Genomic DNA, 16,946 nt, shown 5'->3' with positions numbered 1-16,946 from the left:
AGCCAGTGATCCTTATTGCACGTTTTAAGGTTCGTTCAGGTAATAGTTAAAGGGCTGACATGTCATATTCCAACATATCACTCAATAAATTTCCGGTTTAACTAAGCAACAATTTTTTTTTCAATTCTACTTTATTCATCAACATACTCTCTTTCAAGAGAAATACATTTATTCGAATGCTCCTCTAACTTTTCAATTGTAGAATGATTTGGGTTTGCTCTCAAAATAGGCTCCATTTTCGGCAATCACATCCTCATTCGAGTCCAATTTCTTTCCCTGAAGCATCTTTTTAAAAATCCGTAAAGAGCCGGTAGTCGCTGGGGGCCAGATCTGGAGAGTACGGTGGGTGAGGAAGGAATTTGAAGTGTACTTCATTCAATTTAACGTTTCATTGACTTGCGACACGTGGCCTTTTTTTTGGTGGAAAAGCATTTGTTCCTCTGGCGTGTGTGGCGTTTTTCTTGATGTTTACACGCAATCGGTCCAATAATGCCATGTAATATTCACTATTTATAGTTTTTTCTTTTGAAAATAGTCGATGAACAACGTTGCGTATCTTAAATTGGGGATGCCGGAACCTTGCCACCCGACTTTTGAGTTTTTGGACGCTTAGGACGACTTTTAACGGCTGCTGACCACTCGTCTGACGATCTTTTTTATTCCGGTGTGTAGTAGTGGATCCATGTTTTATCCCTTGTCGTATACCGATACAAGAAATCTTGTTTACCTTCCTTGAACAGCTCCAAACAGTGCTTTGCAAATACGGCATCCACTTCGAAAGCAATTTACGCATCCTGAAATTTTCGCGTGAAATTGTGAACACACTGTCTTTTGATACCTTTAAGGCGTCAGCTATCTCTATACTGTTTTTCAAAACTATTTCGTGGATTTTTTGATTTTTTCCGGAACAACTGGGGCGGTCAGAGCGTTCGGCATCATCGGTGTGTGTATGATCGAGTGTAAGTTCAATCAATATTAATTGATTCCCCTGGTGCAGAGCTTCTATAACGCTTATCGAGTCACAATTTGGTTTAAATAGTATTTTTCCCCATTAAAAAACAATGTTTAATCAACATACAAAATGAATTTTTATCCATGGCCTTCAAAATTGCAAATCTGGGGTCACTAAACCCACGGTAACTTGTAAACTAATTGTCAGAGCGTTACAAAATTTTGCCACATTACATGAGTCTATCGACAATTTTACCATATACAGTGGTGCCCATAAGTATGGAAATTTTTTTTAAATACTTTATTTATCTAAAGGGCTTTTACTTTTTTTCTTCCATTCTGGTATATTTAAATTGGGATAGGTCAATTCTACATTTTAAACCATTTATAGAATGATGCTATCAAAAATTTCGCCAAGAAACAATTTTTTTTAGATGGACAAAAGTATGGAAAATCAAAGATTTAAATTTATTTTGCATTTAGTGTTCAGTATTGAGTGTTACAGGTCGATAAAATTTGAAGCCGAAATGGTTAAAAAAATATATCTTTCGGAAGATCTTCGATTACGAATAGTGGAGAAGTCAAATAACGGAGCCAATCAGAAGGACATCGCAAAGATATTTAATGTGAGCCAGGGATGTGTATCGAAAATTTTGAGGAAGTTTAGGGTATTCAACGCCGTAAAAACCGTCCGGAAACGGGACGTCCCGGGAAAACAACAGCCCATACAGACCAACGTATTAAAATTATATCCTCCAAAGGTCCCGAAAAATCATCGAAATTAATAAAGGAAGAAATTACAACTAATAGTGATATTGAAATTAGTGATCGTACTGTGAGGAGTAGTCTATGTGATACTGGATTGTTTGGACGATTGGCAGTGAAGAAACCATTAATGTCCAAAAAAAAACCGGAAGGACAGAATTAAGTTTGCCCCTCACATCTGTTCTGGACACCCGAAAAATGGAATACCGTCCTGTTCAGTGACGAAACCAAAATCAAACTGTTTGATTCGGATGGAAAAACTTATGTTCTGCAACTAATAGGCAAGAAATTTGATCCCAAGTACCAAAAGCTCACTATTAAACATGGCGGTCAGAGTTTAATGGTGTGGGGATCTTTTCCGAGATCTGGAGTTGGCCTATTAGTCAAAATTGATGAACTAATGGATCGGTTTTTATACAAAAATATCCTAGAGCAGCATATGATTCCATGTGCCGAGGAATAAATGCCACTGGTAAGGCGGTTCCAACAGGATAATGATCCTAAACATTCTTGGCGGTTGATTAAAAATTGGTTTATTGAAAAGTAAGTAGATGTTATAGAATGGCCTTCACAATCTCCTGATTTAAATCCCATCGAACATCTGTGGGATCATTTGAAACGAAAAATTAGACGAAGACACGTGTCAAATACTGAAGAATTGTGGAGGATCATACAAGGAGAATGGAAAAACGTTTCTTCCTCAACGTGCCAGAATCTAATTGGTTCAATGCAGCGTCGATGTCAGGCTGTCCTAGATGCTAAGGGGTATGCCACACAATATTAGGTTTACTTAAGATGGCAGGCTCCATACCATGATATAAAAAATATTCCATATTTTTATCCAAATGTGATATTTCATTTTTCTAAAAAGTTTTTCAATTAGAAATCTTAATTTTATGTCATAATTGTAGGAAATTAAATAAAGTCCTTCAAGCATTTGTGTGATTTTTGTTTAATACTTTTTAATAAATATTTTACCAAATTAAAATAATATTCCATACTTATGGCCACCACTGTACTTGCGGTACTGGAGGGTTTTTGAGAGATGCATGAAATGCTGTTTTCCTTCATAATACCGTATTTTTGGTACTTGATACCAGAACATACTGCTTACAACTTGGTGGCTTTAATGGCAGAAACCATTTAGCGATTCCCTTCCCAACACCAGTAGGTATTATGTATATTCCCGTCAGAATAACCGTCTCTACCAAAACGATATATATTTCTCTTCATGTCATTTGTCGCCTTAAACGGGCACAATTCAACTTTTTCAGCAGAATTATAATTTCAAATTAGACGAATGATGTTAAGCGCCATTTATCTTTGTAAAAGTTTTTTTAATGCTGGTTGTCGGACATAATCGATAGTGATCGAGATAAACACAAACACACACTGTATAAATTAATGCATAATTTATTACAGCGAACAACTTGTTTTATATTCAATTTGTGCGTTTTAAATAACGATGGGCTGGTCGTATTTTGCCCTAATTGGAGAGTTGTTGGGTCGGTTTGGATTAAATGCGCCATGCCTAAATAATGGAAATTTGCAGTGGATTCGATTGTTTTTTTTTTTTTTTAATTGCCGGTTTTAACGATTTTTGGTCTTTTATGCAGTAGCATTTGTTCCGCTCACTGTGAATACGACTCAAATAGACTACATTAAGTCGTTTAAGTGACGTTTAAATTCCGTTTCCGTTTCAAGTATATAAATAAGAGCACGAGAGAGTTGTAAAACAAAACTGTTATCCTTTTCGTGATTCTTTTCGGTTGCTTAATTCAGAAAGGCAGAAATAATTCCCGGAAGATAGTTTTCCAGCAGTGACATGAATGCGGACGATTACTCGGTGAATGGAGGAAATAAGTGTTTTCTCAAATCACCAATTGGTTTATGTTGCTCTATGAGCGTTACCTTTCGGTTAAGTTTCGCAAAAAAAAACAACAACAACAAAGTTTGTTTCTGTAATCACTGGCAGGAACGCCCCAATGGTAAGCTCGAGATCCCCATCTAAAGATGACGTGCTAAACCACATATGGGGCGTTTCGGAATCTGACCGATTCCGCTCGTTTATGGTGCAAAATTGTGTGTTGGAATGCAAATAATTTTTCCGAATTTTTTAAAACCGCACTGTGCAGCCTCAGGGAAATGCGGGAATCACAATATTGAATCCAGTAGAATTAACTGAAATATTGGGTTGTCCGATAATTAATGTCGCATTTTTTATGTTTTTTCAAAGTGAATATACTTACATTAATAATAAATATTAATCAGTGATGTAGGGGCCATCTTGGTGGATGACCTTTCGCCATCTTCCGGCAAGTTGGAAAATTCCGCGTTCGAAAAAGCCTTGATTTTTAGAAGAAAAAATTGATTTAACTCATTTTTAACGGCGAGATCAGAATCGAGATTTTTACCATTCAACTGATTTTGAAGAGAACGAAACAAATAATAATCCGATGGCGTCAAGTCAGGGCTGTATGGTGGATGAGGTATCAGTTCCAATAATTTTTGACGCGTTATTAAAGAAGCATGGGGTCTAGCGTTATCATGATGGAACAGTACCCCTTTGCGATTGGCGAGTTCAGGACGTTTTCTTTTGATTTCTTCGTTCCATTTCGATAGCTGACGACAGTAAACGTTCGAATCAATAGTTTGGTTTCTCGGAAGCAGTTCAAAACAAAGAATACCCTAGTAGTCCCACCATGCAGATAGCAAAATCTTCTTTTGATGAATATTGGCTGCGGACGTCGATTGCGCAGGTTTATCTTGTTTGGTCCATGATCGCTTTCGGACTACGTTATCGTAGACAATCCATTCTTCATCACCCGCTATGACTCTTCTTAGAAGTGGGTCGTTTTGGTTACGATTCAGCAAAGAATCGCATACGTTAACGCGTTGGGTGAGGTGAATTTCCCTCAATTCGTGAGGAACCCAAACATTCAATTTGCTGACGTACCCATGCTTTTTTAAATGCAGAGAAACGATTGAATTCGATATGTTTAACTTTTCTGCCATCTCTCGAGTTGTCATACGCTGATTAGCTTCGATTAAGGCCTTTATTTTATCGTTATCAGTGGTGATTGGGCGTCCAGCGTGTGGTGCATCTTGGACGTTAAAATTTCCGGAACGAAAGCGAGAAAACCAACGCTGCCACTGGCGTTCAGTAAGGCAGTTCTCACCACAAACTTCACGCAATTTTTTCTGAGCTTGTACTGCATTTTTGCCCTTTCGAAAGTGAAATAGTAAAATGTGTCGATAATGTTCACTTTGCTTGTCCAACTTCAAATTAAATTTTAAACAACTTCTTGTTTACTAGTCACGTTCGATTTTCGATCGAAAAAAGTCTGAAACATAACCTTTAAAATGGCATATGACAATATAAGCGACGAGACCACTATGTATAAATTAAGCCATCTATGAGAATAAAACGGCACTAATTATCGAACCCAATAATTTAAATGCCATTAGGGCACATGCTTGCTGGGGGAATCTCAGATTCTCACATAAAGTCACTTTTTCCGTTACCGATTCCTAGTTTCCCTTTCAAGGTAACGGGGTAACTTAGTTGATTCGGATTCCTTGTCGTAATGCAGAGGTCCAGAAAATTCTAGCTGGAAGTGAGCATTATAGCTTTATTAGACGCAATTATTAATAAAAGAGAAATAGCGACAGGTAACCTTCTAGCAAAATTGGTTTACTCCTTCACCGATTTCGCGAATTGTAACTTCTCGATTAGTCGGAGATAAGTCTCTCGATACGAATAGGAGTCTTTTTCCAAATAAAGCATTTGCCATTGTCAGTTTTAACGTGGCTCTCGCTCGATTCGAGAAAATTCGAAATTTCGTAGAGCTAAAACTTCTTTATTTCTCGAGATGCTATAATCAAGATGTCATGATCATTTTCAATAATTTTGTCTCCTAAAAGCGACTGCCCCTGTCGGTCTCAATGTTGTTATCACACGATTCGAAAACATTGTAAATTGGGAAAAATTATAGCTTCGTTAATTTTATAGACAGCTGCAAGTGCTGAGGCACTCATTTTGAACTCATTTCGAACTCAAACATTTCCCATAAAAACGACTGACATTTTCGGCTTTTCCGCAGTTCGATAAAATTCATGCGTTCGAAAAACTATAACTTTGTGATCTTAGATCGACAGCGATTAAGAGAATTTAGGAGAGGGAGATCGGAATGCATAACATATATGGGCTATTCCTGATAAAAGAGTACGAACTGAAGAAACTAAGCAGTTGAAAAAACATTAACCTGTATAATAAATAATTTCTGCTCCAAATTTGAATATAATGACTGTAAAAACATCCAGGAGAATTAAAGCAAAGATAAGAAACTTGGTGCCCCGTAGCTGAGCAATGACCCATTTCCAACAAATGTTAATACGAACCATTTTCGTACCTGTACCAGATCCGTCCCATACACAATATCAGTTTAAAATATCTTGTTTGGTATGGATTGCAGGGCCTTCAATTTTGTGAGATGCGTGCCACGAAATTGAAAGGTCTTTAAGCTACAGTTTTTGGAGATAGATACCAATGTATGATCCATGATGTATTATTTATTAACAAATCATAAATTATTAAAAAATCAAAATGTGAGGCTCAATTTTACGTTATGAACACCGAAGCTGACAGTGCAGTTCACTCGAAACTGAATTTCCATTGCGAATTTATGAAGGCGATTGAGCCTTTCTGAACCGCTGAAGTGCTTCCTTGAAGCTTTTATTTATAACTTGAACTTTTTGTGCAATTATGCGATAGTGTTAGAATTCTTTCGATAGATTTTTAATTCGTTTCGTCTTCTGATCTATGGAATCTCACTGCAACTTTTGAGCAATTCGTAGTGTCTTCCGTGGAGTTTCAGTTTATGTTTGTTTTTATTCGATTTACTGATACAGTCAGTCAAAATGAAACTCTTACTTAATTACTTAATAATCTTTTCTAAGTCCACTTTATCTATTTAGAATCTAAATTATACAAAAATGAGTCGCCAACGCGGGCAAGTAAGTGTCGCTGAAAGGGAATTGATAATTCATCACTTGCATGCGGGAAAATCATATCGCCAAATAGGAAAAATTGTAAATAGATCTCACTCAACTGTTCAAAGTATCGTCGATCGTTTTTTATATGAACATAGAATACAAAAAAAGCCCACAAAAGTCTCAAAAAAATTTTTAATGAATATGATGAGAGGTGGATTTTATGTAAAGTTACTGAAAACCCTGAAATATCTGCTCCGAAGTTAACGAAATTGATAGAAAAGTATTTACACAAGGGTGTGAACCCCAAACAGTGCGAAATCTTTTAAATAAACATAATACGCATGGTAGAATACCCAGAAAAAAACCATGGGTTAGTAAGAAAAATAGTACTGTACGATTAGCGTTTGTTGCAGACTATGAAAGTAAAGATTTTTCCTTTTGGAAAAACGTGCTTTTCACCGTTGAAAGCAAATTTAATATCTTCGGATCTGATGGGCAAAACAGGGTGTGGCGAAAACCAAACGAAGCTTTAAAACAAAAAAATTTACTGTTAAGCATGGAGGCGGATCAGTCATGGTTTGGGGCTGTATGTCAGCGAATGGACGTGGCAATTTACATTTCGTCGATGGAATAATGGACCAAAATATGTACTTAGAAATATTAAAAAACAATGTTAAACAAAGGGTCGAAAAGATACAGATTGACAGGACATTTCATTTTTACCAAGATAATGATCCGAAGCATGAAGCTCACAGAATTCGGACTTGGCTTTTATATAATTGTCCTAAGGTCATAGAAACACCTCCTCAGAGTCCTGACTTGAATGTTATAGAAAACTTATAGAGTCAACTAGCAGTTGGCATAAGAACTCATGAGATTTCTAGTAAAGAACAGTTAAAAACGGCACTCAAGGAAGAATGGGCCAAAATAACACCTGAATTTTGCGAAAAATTGGTCAAATCGATGCCGAATAGATTAAAGGAAATAAAAAGAAACAAAAGCTTTCCCACAAAATATTAAAAAAATGGGTGTTCATTGACATTTATGTTCATTTTGTTAGTGTACGAATTTAACTTTGACTATCGATAAAAGCATATAGTGAGAGTTTTGCTAAATAACATTGCAATTTTTTTTTATTTTATAAATTTTTTGAATTGTTATATTAATTTATAAGTTGTTCATCAAATAAAATCTATTTTCTCATTTGAAACCACCTAATTTGAACATTTTTTTACAGTTTTAATAAAAATTTCTAGGTGTACGAATTTCACTTTGATTCACTGTAGTTCCAACTTGTAGAAGAGCTTTGTTAGATATTTTCAGGTTTGAATGTGAGATCCAATCCATATACAGGGTGTTTCCTAACTACGTGTAAAAAATTTAAAGGCGTAATCCTCAACTGATTTTGAGTCAAACATGTCTAATAAACATATGTCCGCAAATGCCTCGTTTCCAAGATACAGGGTGTTGACTGAAAGACGTTGAAAAAGGTTTTAAAGGTTTGGTGTTATTTACTAACTTGTTTATTGTTAGTTTTTTTGCTACTTCCACTACTATAAACAAGATAGTCAGTGTTATTTTGGTGTTTTACTCTCTAAAGTGAAAGAATTTAGTTCTGTGTCCCAAAAATCAGATTATACCTCAGTTTTGAAAATTTTTCAAATGCCTAATTACACCAATCAAGAAATGGCCAATATGGTTTTTGTTTACGACCTTGCTGATGGTGAGTGTTTGGCAGCGAGGCGCATTTACATGGAAAGGTTTCCAAACCACCAAGCTCCCAACCACCAAACCTTTAAAAACCTCTTTCAACGTCTTTGTGATACAGGATCTCTTATGAAGTAATGGTGGTCGTTTTCAGTAATTTTTATAATTAATCATTAAAGCATTCCCCCAAAAAATTGTCTTTTCTAAAATTCAAACATCCAAATTGAGTCATTTTGGAAATAAAATCCCTTTTTCTTGTCACATTTCAACACCCTGTATCTTGGAAACAAGGCATTTGCGAACATATGTTTATTAGACATTTTTGACTCAAAATCAGTCGAGGATTACGCCTTTAAATTTTTTACACGTAGTTAGGAAACACCCTGTATACCGGCGAGCATAAAATTCGGGTCACTTTAGTATTTTCGAAATTTTTCCCTTCCTAACTTCCAAAAAAATAAAAAAGGATACCCTTTATCGATTCTGAGGTTCTTTGACCTTGTTAATGGTAAATGGTAAAAAAAAACACGACCTGTACCCAAATAACCGATGTATTGTACAGGTGTCCATTACCCAAGCATAGATATTGAAGGTATTTTATCAATTTTTTTTTTCATGGTAGAACCATGCAGAACCGTAAACATTTTCCCAATGATCCGAAATTTCATGAAGCAATGCCGGCATGCCAGCGAAAAATATCACTTCTCTTTCAATACATTTATATTTGAAAATTTCGAAGTGACCCGAATTTTATGCTCGCCAGTGTATAATCTCAATAATTTTGTCGGATCATATTTGCTCGCCTTGCGGCTTTACCATTATTCCCAGATTAGATTTTTGGCTTGTACGGACACCGATTTTAAGTATTTTGCTTCACGTCTTATTTTGGTTACACAATGAGTGCATAAAGGCCGATCATAAAAAAACCTCAGATGGGCATTAAAATATTAGAAGTAGGTCGTGGATAACTTCATCTATTGATCTACTACCACTTGGACGTTGCATGGTAAGTACCAAATGGATTAATCAACGCGCTACGTTTACGGTTTGCCGCTTTCTTCCGGTTTTCTAAATTATCACCCATTATCTCTTACCGCGTAGAGATCGTTCACGCATCCGGTTCATTCGACTCGTGCTTTAATCAATAGCTGAAGCAACGTCTCGGAGTCGAGACATCTTAGAAGCTTGGGTCAACCTTGATGATAACACAAGAACCCATATTACTATGGCCACATAAAATTATGTGCAATTGTTCAATTTAATTGTAAACCAGTGAAATGGGAAACCAATTGTCTAGCCACTAATGAACGGAAGTTGTTAATAGCCATGGGATTTATAAAACGTTCACAATGTTACCTGAATGTAGACAATGACAAAAAACAAACAAGCTTGCCTCATTACGTAAACGAGCTAATGTCGAGGTAATATTTTGGCCTAAAACCCAATTTTTTTTAATATAAATCTGAGACAACAAATTAACCCAGCTGCTTCCCAATAATAAGGCAACTAGCTTACCCCACGCGTTTTCTCACAGACAAGAGCGGACAACCTCCTTCGGGTGTTGAAAAGTAAAAATTACGGGTCGCTGCAAACGTCCTTATCTGTCTCATGCACATGGTGTCTCTTGTAACTCAAAGGTGACAAAATCACGTCTCGGGCGTCACATTAGGGATGATAAATAATGACGCGGGTTCGATAAAAACGCATGGATAGCTAAATCGAGTCTTAGCTGCCATTTGTTTTGCAACTTCCTGCAATATTGTTGCAGTGATGATGGTCGCCAAAAAGAGATAAATTAAAATTTCCATAGTGTAGGATGGCTTGGCAACGTGCGAAACGATGGAAAATACTAGACCAACTCCGGGCTCGCCCACGGTCGATAATGGATTTAATTTTAAAAAGTGCATTGTTACGTTGTGGCTTTGCACCTAAAACTCTATGAAATATCGGCTCGGGAGTCGTGTTTGTTGTGGAAGTTTTGGCCATAAAAATTTCGAATCAGTTTTGCATAAACGAGGGTTTTGGTTTTTGTTTTTCTCGTCTCTATGCGGGTATAAATTGTTCTGGTGTGGCTGATTACGTCCCTGTTTGCCGTCAAGAGTAAAACATAAATATTTCGCTGCAATAAAATAGATTTGATGTAAATATGTTCTATTCATTTGAGGGCGATTGTTGGTTTGTTTCTATTTGCGAAAGCACCTCACACACAAGTATGGGCCATTCCGGTTAGTCCAGACTAGCTCAGGTCAGCCCGAAGTCGAGCTTTTGCCCAAGAACACGTAACTCAGTGTTCTGTGCGCTTGCTAACGAAGAAACACACATTGCTTTTTATTTTACAGTAGCTTGAGTAAAATATGTGCAGTTTGACACCTTATTTTTAATCTAGTTTTGGTGTTCTCTAATTCTTTTTCTTTTTTTTTTAATGCAGAGGTTTTGCCTCTGCAAGGTTTCTCGCGTTCGCAAGGAATTTTTTATACGACGTTCTTGTGTTCCATCTTCGTTTCGTCGGTTCATCTTTGTAGATTTCGAACTTAGCGTGTTTTCTTAGGCCCAAAAATTATTTTTGCAGATCCTTTTCTGTAAAAATTATCGACTTTTCATCAAATTTCGTATAATAAATTGAAACCGAAAAGCAGTGCTTAAAGCTACGCTCCGAATAGATTTAGTCGCGAAAGTTTTTGGAAAAAGATGGAAACCAATACTGATGCAAAACTGGTTATAAATTCAGAAATTGCGTTAGTACGAAGAAAAAGAATAATCCCTATTGTATGGAAGCGATCATTGCAAAAGGGAGTGGGGATTAAGAGAAAGGGCTTCAAAAAACACCCAAATATTTCTACTTAGAACGTTCCTCAATGTTTTCAAAAAATATTCACTTTTCTGCTCAAATAATGTTCAAATATTAATGCCAAAATAATGGTAAATGCTTCACATAAAATTATTAATTGTAAAAAGTACATATAACTAAGGTTAAATTAAGTTTGTTTGATTATTTTTTATTGTTTCATAGTTTTTATAAGTGTTCCATTTTATTCAACCATTAATCAGTTGTAACAAGACTATAATGAGGTACGGTCTTCCCTAATTGTTATAGCCCGAGAGCATTTGACACATCAATATTGTAGCAACAATTAATAATCAAACAAAAAATACTTGACGAACTTCTGACTAAAAATTTAATGTCTATGTGCGACATAACAATGCTATCAACCGGTAATAGTGAATTTCACTGGTGTTTAATGAGAAAGGAATGTATTTACTCATAACTATAGACCAACAGTTTTCTATCTAAATATGAATAAACAGGCATAGTAGTTTTGCAGTTCTACAACTATAATATTTAATAAAGAATGCCTCTTTACACACTACATACTAACATTCCCTATACAGAGTGATTCATTGGGAATGGGGTATGGCGAAACACGAGATAGGGAACACCAAAATATGACGATCGGACGTGACATCCCTTATACCAATGTTGCGCGTTTCAGAGTTACAGGGTGTTCAAAGTTAAAATTCCTTAATAACTTTTTGTTTTCATAGCATCAACACCAAAATCGGTGTACTTAGGTTTTGTAAGATGCCAAATAAGGATTTTTATCTAATTTTTGCGAAATTTCTAGAGGGCGCTAGTTATAACCCACCGCTTCGATATATTTGGTCATATTTTTTTGTGAGTGCAACTAAGGTGAAATATTATTCAATGCATTGAAAAAGCATCTATTTTTACGCAAAAAAGGTATTCTTGTTCAATCCCGATATCTCCTTTCGTTTACGAGATTTTTACCTATAAGCTAATTCGTGTCCTTCCATTTCAAATCCTCAAAAACGGAGGTGGCTGTGATTCACTTGCATAGCAACGCATTACTTAGCAATTGTTTCTTTAGCTTGTCAAAAAAAAAAGAATTATGTCAAAAAATTCAACAAGCAGCTGATGAAATCAAGAATAACGGCGATATGCAATTTAGAACGGAAAGACCTTTGAGAAAAAGGTTAGTAAAGTGCATCGAGGTGGAAGGTGGTCATTTTGAATATCTGCTTAAATAAAACTTATTTTTCATTTGTTAATGGCTTTTCATTTGTTTAATGTGGCAAAATATTTATTTGAAAATTAATGAAACCGAGTTGAAATGGAAGGACACGAATTGGCTTATAGGTAAAAATCTCGTAAACGAAGGGAGATATCGGGATTGAACAAGAATACCTTTTTTGCGTAAAAATAGACGCTTTTTCAATACTTTGAATAAAACTTGACCTTAGTTGCACTCATAAAAAAAATGACCAAATATATCGAAGCGGTGGGTTGTAACTAGCGCCCTCTAGAAATTTCGCAAAAATTAGATCAAAATCCTTATTTGGCATCTTACAAAACCTAAGTGCACCGATTTTGGTGTTGATGCTATGAAAACACAAAAAGTTACTAAGAAATTTTAAAATAAAATTTTACCTTTTAACGCCCTGCAAGTCAGAATCGCGCGACATTGACATAAGACATGCCGCGTCCAACCGTCATATTTCGGTGTCCCCTATCTCGGGTTTCGCCATGTCCCATTCCCAATGAACCACCCTGTATAGGTAATATTGTAGCTGCGGGCGGGCCGATAGATGGCTCCAGATGATGCCTTCAGCGAACTGCACCAGAGATTCTTAACCTAACTCAGTTAGCTCTATCACTTCCTAGATGGCTCCACGCAAATTTTTCTACTGATGCCGCATCGAACATTTCGTCCAAATGTTTTCCCAAGGGAAAGCATGATATAAAAAACGGATATGCATTTAACCTAATTTAGTTAGTTGTTCCACATTTCGCCCATTCCGTGCATCAAAATTAATACTGAAACGTACCCTCCAGGCACATTAGGTGGATGTAATAATGTCGGGGCATTTTAAAAGCACTCGCACAACATTAAAATTAATACGATACATTTTCGTCTGTCCTGCTTTATGCTTGCAACTTTACCACTGTCCCGGAAATGACGGCTTTAAAAAAAATGACCAACTGTTACTGTTTTTGTATTCCTTAAAATAAGAGTGTAGTAAAATCAAAATATATTACATGTAGCCTTTTTCCAGGTAGGTGTCTGATCAACGCTGACGTGGAAAGAGTTTGATTGATCATTGCCAGATTAACATGAGTTTTATGTGAGTATGCCCCTTTGTTTTGTAAGATTAAAAGCCAATATTATTGTCGGTTAGTTACCAAATAGATACACAGGGCAGCCGAAAACTTTGTTGTTGCGGGTTATTGTAGTAGCGCTAAGATAAATAGGTCGAAGGGTATCGGCATTTCATTATTGATTTATCCTATTTAAGTATGGATTAAGTAGGCTTTAGAACTAATCCTCTCAAAAATCATTTGAACACTACCGGCTAAAACGTTAAAGGAAAGTTTAGTACGTCGTTGTTCCCTATTTACGAGCTTGAGTAAATTTGCATACAGGATGTTCTCGGAATATTGCAACGCCATTGTTAACACATTGAGCTCTGTCTGCTTAAAGAAGATAAAACTATCTCCATTGTTTGCGAAAGTGTGTTTTTCTTTATTAAACAACAGTTCATACACTAACTTTGTCTAAAGTTTTTGCTGTTGCGTGTTTCTGTGACCCAATCTTGAGAAACATGCCAAAAAGTTTTGTTAGAAAATAGAGTCAATAATTTCACTAAATTTATTTGCTGCATAAACACAATTTTAACTTTCACGAAGCTGACCCATCTGAAACGTAATGGGAGAGCAAAAGTTAATAATTTAACTTGAATTTTATTAGCGTATTAGTCATATAACAATTTAATTTGCCCAGCCATAAAAGAAGAAATATGTTTCATTTATACAGTTTTATAATCCCAACCCTACAAATGTGCGTATAATAAAATTTCAACTTTAATGAGGAAGGTAATTCGGGAAAAATATAACAGATACTTTACGGTGTATTTGATTCAAATTGTTGAAATTGAAAGATTATAGTACATTGCAATATGAGATGGAAAATGTTTCATTACTGTTGAGAGATCATGTTAAGATAAACAACGTCTCGAGACAGAAATGAAAATTCCCATCGAGAATAATATAATATTTTATTTTCAATCACGAATTCCTGAACAACATTTAAAAACCTGCTTGAATATGCTTTCTCGTTTTGTGCCGTTTAATTAAATACGAGTTGTTCTTCTCCTCTTTTTTCTTCCAATAATTATCCCATCTAAGCTGCCAATGTGCATTACGCAGGTATTAACGCACAGTTAAACCCAACAGGTCCAAGCCGGGACAGGAAGTTGACAGACGACGTATCCAACATTTTTTTTGGAAAGGTATTCAGAATGCCAGTGATTCCACTATTAAGTGTACAGGTTGTTCGATTTATCATGCACATGCGACTTACTCGAAAACTAAGAATTTAATTAAAAAAATGTTTCAAATAAAGTTTGTTTGGGATGAAGGAGCGCTTCTTTTGACATTTTTTTCCAAAAAACTGTCATTTAGAAGGCCTTTTCAAGGTCATTCGCATTTTTCCTAACGGAAACCCTAGATTTTTTTGACAAAAATGGATACAGCACTAAAAACTGAAAAACATTTGTTTGAAAAATTTTTCGATTCAACGCTTTTTTAGATAGTTTATTCAAAGAAATAATCGAAAATTAAGTAAAGCGTGGAACAACAACATAAAGGTTTTCTAATCCAATAAATGTTCAAAATTCTATTTATCAACGTTCGCAGGTTTACAAATTGCCTTACAGGTTTTTTTAAACAAATTGTTTCAATAAAAAACAACCGATAATATAAAATTTCATTGATAAGTTTAGTAAATAAATAAAATGTTCAAATCATAGTAGCAGTTGAGTGGTGTTGTTCGAATTCTTTCTTTGTGATTAAGAAGTACTTGAAGAATAATGACGTATTTTTCATTAAAAGAAAAAATCGAAATGATCCTTATTTATGGAGAAAGTGGTCGCGATACTTCAAGGACAATAACAATGTATGCTGAACGATTTCCAGAAAAGGTTGTGCCGTCGAGGTTTACATTCAAAAGACTTGTGAGACAGTTTGAAGAGAGTGGGAATGTTGATAAACAAAAAAAAACGTAAAAACACCGTAACTAATGAAGACAATGAAATCAATGTCCTGGCTGCCATTGCTTAGAATCCAGAAATTATTAATATAATATACAGGGTGTTTCCTAACTACGTGTAAAAAATTTAAAGGCGTAATCCTCGACTGATTTTGAGTCAAAAATGTCTAATAAACATATGTCCGCAAATGCCTTGTTTCCAAGATACAGGGTGTTGACTGAAAAACGTCGAAAGAGGTTTATAAAGGATTGGTGGTTGGGAGCTTGGTGGTTTGGAAACGTTTCCATGTAAATGCGCCTCGCTGCCAAACACTTACCATCAGCAAAGCCGTAACCAAAAACCATATTGGCCATTTCTTGATTGGTATAATTAGGCATTTGAAAAATTTTCAAAACTGAGGTATAATCTGATTTTTGGGACACAGAACTAAATTCTTTCACTTTAGAGAGTAAAACACCAAAATAACACTGACTATCTTGTTTATAGTAGTGGAAGTAGCAAAAAAACTAACAATAAACAAGTTAGTAAATAACATCAAACCTTTAAAACCTTTTTCATCGTCTTTCAGTCAACACCCTGTATCTTGGAAACAAGGCATTTGCGGACATGTTTATTAGATATTTTTGACTCAAAATCAGTCGAGGATTACGCCTTTAAATTTTTTACACGTAGTTAGGAAACACCCTGTATAATATAAAATTGAATCAAATTCAGGAGTTGCGCAGAACAGTGTTTTTCGTATTTTGCATCGTCATAAATTAGAACCTTATTGTATTTCTCTACATCAGGTACTTCACGGCGAAGATCTTCGGAACCGTATGTTATTTTGTCAATGGGCTCAAAGACAAATAATTGATAACTCAAACTTTTTTATGTTAGTTTTGTCGTCTGACGAATCAACTTTTACAAATCATGGTCAAATTAACCGCCACGATATGTATTACTGGTCTGTCGACAAATCCTTGATAGTGATTATTCAGAACGCTGGGTTGGACGGAATGGTCCTATTAACTGGCCGGCAAGATCGCCAGACTTGACGTCTCCAGATTTTTTTTTATGGGGATATTTGAAGGATAAAGTTTACAAGCATATTCCGACAACCCCAGAAAATATGAAACAACGGATTAGGCAAGCTTCTCGGAAAATTACTACTCAAACATTATTATGTATTCATGGATCGTTTAAAAAACGTATTGTAAAGTGTATTGAAGTTGGTTGAAGAAATTTTGAATATATATTGGGTTAGAAAACTTTTATGTTGTTGTTCTACGCTTTACTTAATTTTCGATTATTCCTTTGAATAAACTATCTAAAAAAGCGTCGAAATGGACAAAATTTTTCAAACAAATGTTTTTTAGTTTTTAGTGCTGTATCCATTTTTGTCAAAAAAATCTAGGGTTTTCATTAGAAAAAATGCGAATGACCTTGAAAAGGCATTCTAAATGGCAGTTTTTTTGAAAAAA

At 35.5% G+C, this 16,946-nt stretch overlaps 1 protein-coding gene and 1 long non-coding RNA gene across 6 annotated transcripts in view; both read left to right on the top strand.

Annotated features, from left to right (window-relative positions):
- Nucleotides 1-16,946, top strand: part of Rbp6 (RNA-binding protein 6) — a 513,430-nt gene that overhangs the window by 45,737 nt on the left and 450,747 nt on the right. The window lies entirely within an intron of this gene.
- The window catches only part of LOC136348655 (uncharacterized), a 33,628-nt gene that overhangs the window by 2,646 nt on the left and 14,036 nt on the right, over nt 1-16,946 (top strand). For both annotated transcript variants that reach the window (XR_010733700.1, XR_010733699.1), the window contains exon 2: nt 13,492-13,560. This is a non-coding gene — a long non-coding RNA (uncharacterized lncRNA). The remainder of the gene's footprint in view (nt 1-13,491; nt 13,561-16,946) is intronic.

Source organism: Euwallacea fornicatus, chromosome 34, assembly GCF_040115645.1.
Source record: "Euwallacea fornicatus isolate EFF26 chromosome 34, ASM4011564v1, whole genome shotgun sequence".
In the NCBI taxonomy this organism is placed as follows: Eukaryota; Metazoa; Arthropoda; class Insecta; order Coleoptera; family Curculionidae; genus Euwallacea; species Euwallacea fornicatus.
This window is presented reverse-complemented; position numbering and strand designations above follow the sequence as displayed.